This window comes from Meriones unguiculatus, chromosome 3, assembly GCF_030254825.1.
Source record: "Meriones unguiculatus strain TT.TT164.6M chromosome 3, Bangor_MerUng_6.1, whole genome shotgun sequence".
In the NCBI taxonomy this organism is placed as follows: Eukaryota; Metazoa; Chordata; class Mammalia; order Rodentia; family Muridae; genus Meriones; species Meriones unguiculatus.
In genome coordinates, this window is record NC_083351.1 from 55,350,369 (window position 1) to 55,360,954 (window position 10,586).

The 10,586-nt window shown below is 47.9% G+C and overlaps 1 pseudogene; it reads right to left on the reverse strand.

Moving 5' to 3' along the window:
- Window positions 1–6,688: 6,688 nt before the first annotated feature.
- LOC132653373 (small nucleolar RNA SNORA17) lies at window positions 6,689–6,813 on the reverse strand (annotated as a pseudogene).
- Between the last annotated feature and the right edge of the window lie 3,773 nt (window positions 6,814–10,586).

Below are 10,586 nucleotides of genomic sequence, written 5' to 3' on the forward strand. Positions count from 1 at the left end.
TGTTGAGGACACAGGAAAGGAAGAGCCTTATTTATGGCCGGGACACACACACACACACACACACACACACACACACACACACACGACTCTAAACCGGTTCAGCTACCATGGAAATCAGTGGGAGGCTTCTCAAAAATTAAAAATTGTATCATGTTTAGAGATATAAGAGACCCAGTACTTGGGAGACAGAGATAGGTGGATCTCTTGAGTTTGGGGCCAGCCTGGTCTATAGAATGAGTTCCAGGACAGACAGGGCTGTCTCAAATAATAGGTCAATGAATGAATGAATAAATGATAAGGGAGAAATGCTGATTAAACTATTAAAAGCAAGTAATGTAATATGAACTATTCTCTAATAAGTGAGTTATTATATATTCTTTTATTTCTAATTGCTCTCATTTTTTTTCTACTGTTGAATAAGTTTTATGTTGTTGTGCACATAGAGCATGTTCTATATGATATTAATTCTTGGAAACTTGTTAAAATTTCTTCTGTCGTTGGTACCGGTTTAAAGTTTCCTTGTGAGAGAGACACACAGCCTCTGTTAATTTGGTGCCTGACGATGGTAATGCAAACAACAGTACTAAAATACAATATGCACGTGTGTACACATGTATAGACATCTCTAGATTGTCATTTCCATGTGGACTCACATAACTGTGTGTACATACACTGTATCTGGGGAGTGGACGAAGTCCTGGGTACGTTGAAAGATCAACGTCAGCTCCTGGAGGGCTGTGTTCTGTGCTCTGAGACTTCATACTGGGAAGTTACTGGGATGCCCCCCAACATGAAGGAGGAGCTAGCTGATTGATTCTCAGTTTAATGTCATGAGCCCGGGCTTTCTCAGGCCTTCTGCGTCAAGGTAGGTGGTGTTAATTCTAGTGCCAGGCTCATCAGGATTCTGGAGCACACTAAACACATTTCTGCCATTCTCATATGCAGTCTACTATCACGTCCTACGGGACTGGCTACTTTCTTTTATGACCTCACTTTTTTTAAACAAATGTCACCCAGCAAACAACCATCTATTTGTTGGCCTTCACCATGCAGAGAACAGGTTTTCACTGCCTCACATAGTTAACATTTTGAGATGAGCAATGTTTTCTTGAAGTCAAGCTGCTGTTTGTCATATTGTAGGAGGCATAGCTGAATCTTTGGCCTCTGCTCATGAGATGCAAGCCAGCAGCACACGCCTGCTTCCTGAATGGTGACAAAAATGTCTCCAGAGTGTGCAAAATGTGTCCACTATAAGGAAATGACATGTTCCTTTCACTGGCCAATAGTCACCTACATTTAGTCTTTGCTGAATATAAGGCAGCATGCTTTTATAGACGCAGCTTGACTTGGACATAGAGAGAGGCATGGCTTACCACGCTGGCATGTAGGGACATTCCAACAGTGGGCTCTTTCATCACTCTGTTCCTTTGGAGTTCTTGGGAGAATATGTGCAAAATGGCGAAGCCCTACTGAAACAGTTGTCACTGTTACCATTATTATTCCAACTGCGTGTGGGCATAGAGAACAGGGCTCATCCGCCAACCTGACGAGTCTTCCCCTGGTTTCATGATGTGTTGGTCACACCTTTCTGAAATGTGTTGGTGGGAACAAGCCAGCCAACGTGAGAGTTGATGAAGACCACGTGGAGCAAAGCAGTCTTGACCAGTAGGAGTTGAAGCTCCTGTCCCAAGTCTCCCTGTCACAGAACAGCGGCCCGTGGACCTGCTTTAGTCCATGCCTGCTATCTGTCCCTCGTATGGTACTGGGCACTTTTTTGTTTTGTTTTATTTTTGGAGACAGGGTTTTTCTGTGTAGCCCTGGCTGTCCTGGACTCACTTTGTAAAGCAGGCTGGCTTTGAACTCACAGGATTACAGGTGTGTGCCACGGCGCCCGGCTCCTGGGCACTTTCTTGTGCCTGGCTCCCTATGTGGTACACGCTCTCAGGGCTGCATTGGAGCAGGCCAACAGGGAGCCTGCAGTAGAGTTCAACAGTGCTTTGAACAAGGCCCTCTCTGGCTTTCCGGGAACTAACTACAGAGCTTGGAGAGGGCACCTACTGCACCCATGGGTGGCTTTGTGAGCAGTCACGGCAGTGGCACGGATGCCAGCATCAGCAGAATTTCCTTGGAGGGCTGCTCAAAAGGATGGGAGTGTGGCACAGAGGGCTGCCAAGTGTGCTTGTAAGAGAATTTGAAGTCAGGGAGCAACTGGTCCACCATTACACAGCATCTGTGACGTCACAGAGTGTGCTGTTGGGATGGTGGGACCCCAAGGGCAGCCTTGAAAAACAAAGGGCCCAGGACAAGTTTGAGAGGATAGGTTTTTCACCAGGAGGCCCGCGGTGCTGGAGAAAGCTTTAGACCACTTCACTCTGTGAGCCTCGGGAGCAGGGCAACCGTGCCCAGCGGCTGCAGCGGCAGACCAACTGCCACAGCGGAGCAAATTCCTCTGCGAATGTTTACTTTCCGAGGGCACACTGAAGCTGCTGAACTCTCGCCAAAACCTTCCTATTGGTCAGGGCTGCAGAGGGCGGAAGAAGGAGCCTCGGCCCTGGAGCAAAGAGGTGGGAGTTGTCCAGAAACCTACAACCTGCCGCCTCCTGCGGGGCAAGCTGCCGTCCCCCTTAAGTATGGATGGGGCTGCCATGACCTTCCACAGCTTAATGGAAGGGTGCCACCGCGCCTGACCCCGCTCTCCTGCAATTCCAACACCTTTTCCATCGTGAGGTCAGTGTAGCGGTCAGGCCTCAGCCTCCTGTTTGTAAAGGTGATGGCCTGACGGTGCAACGCCAAGCTCTGCCGGTGCCATCAGGGTTACGCGGGGTTAGCGGGGGTCCCTCTCACCATACTTCCTCCTCTTCTGTTAACGGACACGGGGCCAGTCCTGCGGATCCGGAAGCTGGCTTCCAGAGGCAGTCCTGAAGACTGTGACCTTAGGATTCGGACACTCTTTTGGGGTTCTTCCTTCATTTTGGGGGGAGGGGAGAGGGAGAATTGGAGTGTTTTTTGTTTTGTTTTGTTTTGTTTTGTTTTTTTAACGTGCTTATATTCACTCACACAGGAAAATCTGTGCTTGCCGCTGATCTAGGCATTTGTGAGGTCTCTGTACAGAGGCTCCTGAACGGAAGCTCATGTCATCTTGTGAAATAAAACATTTAAAAGTATAATTTGATTCCTTGAGTTAAAAAAAAAAAGTTTTGAGAACTTTTAAAAATATACGTTTCAAACAGCCCCTTTACTTGTAGCAATTTTATCTTCTTGGCACATCTTTGAGAAAATGAGATTGTCTGGATAAGTGGACCGTTTCCACCAGCTTTTGCCAGCAAAGGGACGCTGTCAGTCTTATAGTTTCTAAGAGAAGGCAAATCCCCAAGTTCCCCTCCAGCCCCGGAGGGGGAGCATCCACACATGCAATACCCATAGACGTCAGAAGAGGGCGCTGGGTTCCCGGAACTGGAGTCAAGGATGGTTGCCAGCCACTCTGTGTGTGCTGGGAGTCGAACCAGAGTCCTCGGCAAGAGCAGCCAGAGCTTTGAATTACCTCTCCAGCTCCATTTCCTGGCTGCTTTCATTAAACCTGGCCACACCTGATCTCCTGACTTTACTGCAGTGTATGAACTGAACCTGTAATTCCCCATCCTTGCAGTTCCAATTTAGAACCTTAGACTCACCCCAGACCTTTCACTTTCGCTCATTACACTCATTACCCTGCACTCCCCACCACCCTAATTCAGAAAGCTGTGATACCCATAATCCCATGAGGCAACTGTTTCTCCCGACTGGCTCTGTTTCTACCAAAGTCTGGGTTCCTGCAGTCTCACACCTGAATTACTTCAGTATTTCCTGATTGTTCTTTTGCCTCCTCCCATGACTTCCAAGGTATGTTCACAACCCAAAAATTGAAATGATCCATTTACAGCCTAAATCCCACCATATCCTTCTACCCAAGGTCATTTCAGGGCTTTCCATTTTAATTTGAGCAAAGCCAGAGCCCTTCATTTCTTCTGAACAGGGACTTACATCTGTAAGTCTGTAGCTCTGTAGCCAGACTTTTGGCTACTTTATTGGACTCTTTCTCCCACTACTATTCTCCATCCAACCCCCCAACATCAGGTAGGAGAGAGAGAAGGATAGAGGGGACAGAGGGCATAGATCTCTTTAGACTACTTCCTGCTGATTAGGGGCGTCAGATTCCTTGAGACAAGTTCTGCCTTCACAGTCAGAATGTCTCCAACCGGCAACCAGCAGTCCAGTAAAGGGTGAATGGCAAAGTAATCACCAATGAGCAAAAGCAGCAGCAAGAACTACCAGCTTGCTTGTTTTGTTTTGTTTTTCAAGATAGGGTTTCTCTGTATAGCCTTGGGCTGTCCTGGACTTGCTTTGTAGACCAGGCTGGCCTCAAACTCATATCAATCCACCTCCCTCTGGCTCCCTGAGTGCCAGAATTATAAGGCTCACGATCACACACACACACACACACACACACACACACACACACACACACACCCTCTCAAGCTGTAAACTATTTTCAGCTGGCAAAATCACACCACTCCTAGAGCACGAGATAAATCAAAGTCAGCTGCTGTGGTAGGTCTGAGGCAGCCCTATATCCCACACCTGGGATTGAAACAAGCACATTCCCAATACAGCTGGGGTTTTTTTAAGAAACAAAAACTCTTGAGTACAAGGTTCCGCATCAAGGCCCTACACGATGTGAGCTGCCACTCATTCTGAGTCTCCCTCCTGTTCTCTCTGCATCCTCGGTGCTGGCCCTCTGTCTGTTCCTGAACTGGCCACACACTGTGCTGGCATCTTCTGATTTGTGTCTGTCATGGGCTAGCTCCCTCACCTGCTTAATGAGGCTAGCTCTGGGTATCCTTTTAAAGTGACCATCCCCTCCAAATGCTCACTCTCTGTTGTTTTCCTCTCACCCACATCTTCTCCTAATACAAATACAGAATTTACTTACTCACTGTGGTTATTTGTTGTCTGTCTGTCCCAGCTGGAAGGGGAGCTCTGTGAGAGCCGCCATGGTTGTCTGTTTGCTTTGGTGATGTATTCCACGCTTATAGCGGTCTATATAGGTGTGTGTAGATGGGAAGTGTTTTTGCCAAGAGTTGGTGTATGAATTTGATGACTGAATAAAATGTCCTTTGTTACACAGAAAAATGTTGAACAAATGAAGAATTTGAGTAAAGATATTATTAGAAGAATCAATGTCTTTGATCAATTTCTCTTTTTATTAAAATGCTTTCTACCCTTTTCTTGGTTCTTTGTGAATTTCACATCATACACCTCAATCCCACTCACCTCCCTCTCCCCCCATACCCAACCTCTCCCTCAACAGAGGGGGAAAAAATCTCATTTTGAAAGCTGTAGTGTGTCATAGTGTGTCCCACAGCAACCCTTTGTCCACACTTTGCTTGCAAATGTTCATTGCAATGATTCCCTATAGTTTAGGATCTGTAGGACCGGCCCCTTCATGCACTCCAGCAGTTCATCAGTGGGGTAGATGTTGGGGTGGGCCAATCCAAATTCCTGGATCTGGGCCAGGGAGGTATCTAAGCTGGTCAGCCCACCAGCTCTCCCACTCTCATGCCCTTGGTGCCGGCTCACCAGCAACTCCCGATATCAAAACCAGCTCCACCCTGCTGCCCAGGCTCGGTGCCGGGTCTGCTCTCTGACGTGTTGCAGCCGGTGAGGGACACGGCCAGTTCTCCCACTCTTATGACCTCGGGGCTAGGTCTCCTGGCTGCCACAGATGGCAAGGTACAGGGAGGGTAGGAAGGCATCTCTCCCTTGTTTGTGCCACCACCCAGCAGACAAGAGGCAGGGCTGGCTCTCCCACAAGCCTCACATCTAGGGCCAGCTCTCCTGTGCTGTCTAGGTGAGGGGCAGGGCCAGCTCTCCTGCCTACCATAGGTGACAAGGGGCAAGAGGGGGAGGCTACCTCTCCCTCATTCATGCCACGGAAGGGAGACCAGCGGTAGGGCCGGCTTTCCCACACTGTACCTTCTGGGGCTGGCCCCCCTGAAACTCCTGCAGTGTGCAGGGGCCTGCTCTGCTGAGTACTGCCGTTGGCTAGGGGATGTGGTCAGCTCCCCTGCTCTCATGACCCAGGGCCAGCTTTCCCACAATGCCCAGGTGAGGGGTGGGGTCAGTTCTGCACAGCCCTCACACATCAGCATGTCCCTGGGTGGCAGCTCAGACCAGGGAGTTCCGCCTAGCCTTTGATGGTAATAGACTCCTGCTCCTGCAGGGCCATAGACTCAGACATGGCCCCTAGTGGCAGCACAAGCCAAGACCTTCCCATGGACCCAGGTGGCATCATCAGCTACTTGTTCCTCTTAGTGGTGTTCGGGGTCTCCGAGTGTCTGGGGTCGTCTCAGGAGTGGTCTCAGGAGTGCCATGCCCCCCTCATGCATTATGACAAGGGGCAGGGGTCATCTCAGTTACTGTCTGCCCCCCACCCCCAGGCCTGTGTGGCTCCTAACTAGTGGCGGTCTCAGGTGGCTCCCGTGCGGTCATTCTGGCAGCTCACTCCTCACCTGGCCCGCCCAAGTGTCCCCATGCAAGGCTCAGTTCCAGGAAGCGGTTTTTAGTCTCCAGCTTGCTCCTGGTCCTGGGAGCCACTGCGGCCTCTGTAGCACCAGACTGGCGGCCATTTCAGGCTAGCTCTTCTTCAGGGAATGTTAGGCTAGTAATCATTCAGATGTTCACAGGTCAGGACGGTGAGCACAGACATAGCCTCTCTCCTCTGCCACCTACTGACACACATGTGACACAGCGCACCTGCACAGGGCCAGGGGAAGGGGGTGGCCAGTGTTGGCACCCGAGTCTAGGAAAAGCTCCTGGGAGGACCTTCCATGTGGAACATGCAGAGAGCTAGGGAACTGCCCAGCAGGGCACACCTCAAATGCACTTATTTTAGGATGTGTTTAGAAAGCTAGTGCCGTGGTCACCTTCTCATAACAGCAAAACAAGTTGAAGACATTTCGTCTTAAATTGCCGCCCACCTTTCCCTTGTTACTCGCTAGCCATGGTTATTATGAAGAATGAGGCCTCTTCACAGGCGATGGGTGCATTGGATCAAACCTCTTGTCTGCTTCAGAGAGCAAAGGGCCTGCCTGTGCCACAGGGTAAATCCCCACCCCTAACCCTTGAGACTCCAGCCAGGACTCCATGTAATGGAAAACCATGAGTTTTGTAAGTTAAATTGAATTGGAAAAATAATAGTCCAACTGAGTGTTTTCCCTCCAAAGCCAAATTCATGAGCAAAACTGATGATAACCTCAAGACAAGATTCCTCGCCCATCACTGGCCTCTTCTGTGAGTTTTTAATGTATTTAATTAGATGTAATTTTTGGAAATGAAGGCAAAATATTAAGTTACCCGGTCCAGAAAAAAAAAAAAAAGAAAGATCTTCATTTCAGCTATCCATCAAGATTTGACCTCTAGAGTATTATGTGCTATAACTCAAGTGAAAATATTTCCCCTAAAAGTACAATGCCCTGGCCCACGCTGTCATTATAGGAAACCATTAAGCATTTACACAGCACTGTGTGCTGGAAATGTGCTTTACAGTTATTTTTATTGCCCTGCAAAACCAACTGAGGCAGACCCTCCTCTACATCTTAAACCAAAGCAGAGAGAGGGGGTTAAATTACTTAGGTTTTATGGAGAATAAACGACTGTATCAGAATCAGGCCTTGGATGATAAAGGCAGCTGCATTAATCTACTCAGCCATTACATTAGAAATCTATCCACTGTATAAAATGTTACTTAATGTGGGCTTAGACCCTGTTTATGAATCACTGCTGTGGTTTGATTACGCTCCTTCTGAAAGGAATGTGTTGCAACTTAATCCCCATGAAAAGATTCTAAGAGTCAGGGACCATCAGAGGTGAAGAGAGCTCTGTATTCGTGAGTGAGTGGCTCTATGATTAAGAGAGTAAAATGTTATCTTGAACGTATGTCTTCTGTGAACGAGTTTGGCAAGGTCTCTCACACTTTCTTGCCATGGAATACGGTGTAGCACCTCAGGACTCAGTCAGGAAAAAGGCCATCACCAGATGCCCCAGTCCTGGGCCAGAACTATGAGCCAAAATAAAACACACACACACACACACACACACACACACACACACACACACCACACACAATTTGTCCAGTCTACTGGTATTGTGCTATCAGCAACATAAAACAGTCTAAGAAAGTTGCAGTATTAGGTAATTTTTAAGAACCTCTGAAGAGTGAGAAATTCCTGATGAAATTTAATTAAAAAAAAAAAAAAGCTAAGAAGATGAAGCTCTTTGTGCTTTTCAGCAAAACTGCTACGGCCGTAACTCAGTCCACAGACCAAGGGCACTCCAAGGAGATGGGCACACAGGAACCCAGGTCCTCCTCAGCTTACAGTAGGTCCCAGTACCCCTGAGGTAGAGACGAGCAGATGTGGGAACCTGACTGTCTTCCTCAGCACCGGGCCGCGTTCCTAGGCTAGCCTTCAGCCCTTCTCTCCAGTCATTGCACCGTGGAGCCTCCAGCCTAAGCTGGACCCGTAGCAGCTCCTGGCTCCTTTGTAGAGCACTGCCAACTCATTCCATAGACTGTCTTCAGTTTAAAGTCTTTCCTTTGCATTTTGAATTAAAATGTTAGTGGTAGTTTTGTCCAACTTTTGCTTGGAATAGCTGCCATGTCACCCCGTAAAAATGTTGTGGTCTCGTTTGTTTGTTTGTTTGTTACTGCTTTATTGTTTTCAAAGTTCTTTCATACGGTTCATCTCATTTGCTTCTGGCGGGAAAGGAGTCTCTGATGGTCAAGGGGACCAGTGTTCCTCTGTTTCATTTGCTTAGGTTCAACAGCTGTGGAAGCCAGGAAGCAGAACCTCTTGCCCACGGAAGGTGCATCACGCTAGCTCCTCCCTTGGATCTGGCCTGTCAGAAAGGACTCAAGTCAGAAGATGGCGTTTACCTCGTCACTGGCACTGTCTTGGTCAAGTGGTACCTCATCTTCTCTTTTCTCCTTCCTTCCTATCTATCTGTCTGTCTGTCTTTCTTTCTATCTTTCTCTCTTTTTTAACAATAGTGAATCCATGATGGTCTTGGCTTTGCCCTGTCTGGATTGGTGTAGACTGAGAAGACAGAATGGAGGGCTGATGGGAGGAAGGGGAGATGAACCTGCCATACCCCATACCTGAGTCTGAGAACGGGCGGAAGCTCTGCCATTCCTCAAGTGCAGAGAGGCTGGTTCTGGGAGCTCTTCACAGCCTAACTTAGGTACTAGGATTCATTCTCTCTCTCTCTCTCTCTCTCTCTCTCTCTCTCTCCCTCCCTCTCTCCCTTTTTAGCAGCCACAAGAAAATTTGGAAATCAATGATAAGAGAAGATGGAAGTGAACATGAAATGGCATGAAAGAAAGTTTGTCACTAAAAGTTCTGGACTATCAAATGACTTCCTTCGGTGGTGGTGGGCCCAAGCTTAGAGTGCCGCGGTCCACAGTCCTTCTCCTACATATTTATGACAGGATTGCCAGTGGATCAGATAACCTATGGCTGGCCCTGGGGAGTGGGCTGGGGGCGCAGCGATGGCTTTACTTACTGATTGGTCAGAATTCTGACTTTTGATTTACATCCTTGGCTTCTGCAAACAACTTTGACCTCGTTCTGGAAGGAGGTTCTATTTGGCCCGGTTGCTCAGAAGCTCTCGGAGCCTGACTGGTTGCCAACAACTCTCCTCGGAACTGTGTTGTAAGTCTGAGGAAAGTAGTTTGGGTCAACGCCCAGGGCCTGATGCCCCAATTGTAGACACATATGTCACAATCTTTATATTCCTTTATAGAGCTGAAATTAGCAATCGTGAGGAGCAGAGAATTTAACCTCTTAACAGCTGTGGCAATTTTATAGTCTGAACCATAAAAGCAGTGTTTCTTTTATAAATACATTTTTTTAAACCCTCATGTCTACTATGTTGGAAAGGCCAGCATGGCTGGCCCCATTAACTTTTATCCTGTCCCTCTGATTTGCATGATTTTAGGTGGGTTTCTTTTCCCTGAAAATACATGGCCTCCTTAAAACCCTGGACATTTCTATACTGCTAGAATTCCAGTTTATATTTAAAACAAAATCGAGTGTCACCTGTCCAAACTGTGAATGTGACATTGCTGCTCTCATAACTTTGAAATTTCCTTGGAGATTTTCATACTTATGCCTAAGGCAGCCTCTTGCATAGTTTTGTTTTGAAAAGGGTGACGTCTGATCAGAAAGGAGATGTATATTTAGCAAGGAGGGTGGAAGGTGATTCAAGAGGAATGGGGTGAGGGGGAAAAGAGAAAGAACCAAACTATCCACGGTAGCCTTTGCCCCTGGGTTGTGAGCTCTTCTTAATCTTGACAGCAGGATTAATGAGGGGAAAACAGTCCCCAGAAGAAATGCGGCTGGAGCCACTGACCTCCCCTCCAACCCCCTCAGGCCAAGAGGGACAAAATCTAGAGGAAATTTTCCCAGTGAGGGTTACTGGGAAAATAGCTCTGGCTCTTGGTAAACACGTATCAGCTCAGGGGCAAGCAGCCTCGGGTTGAAGCATGCGCA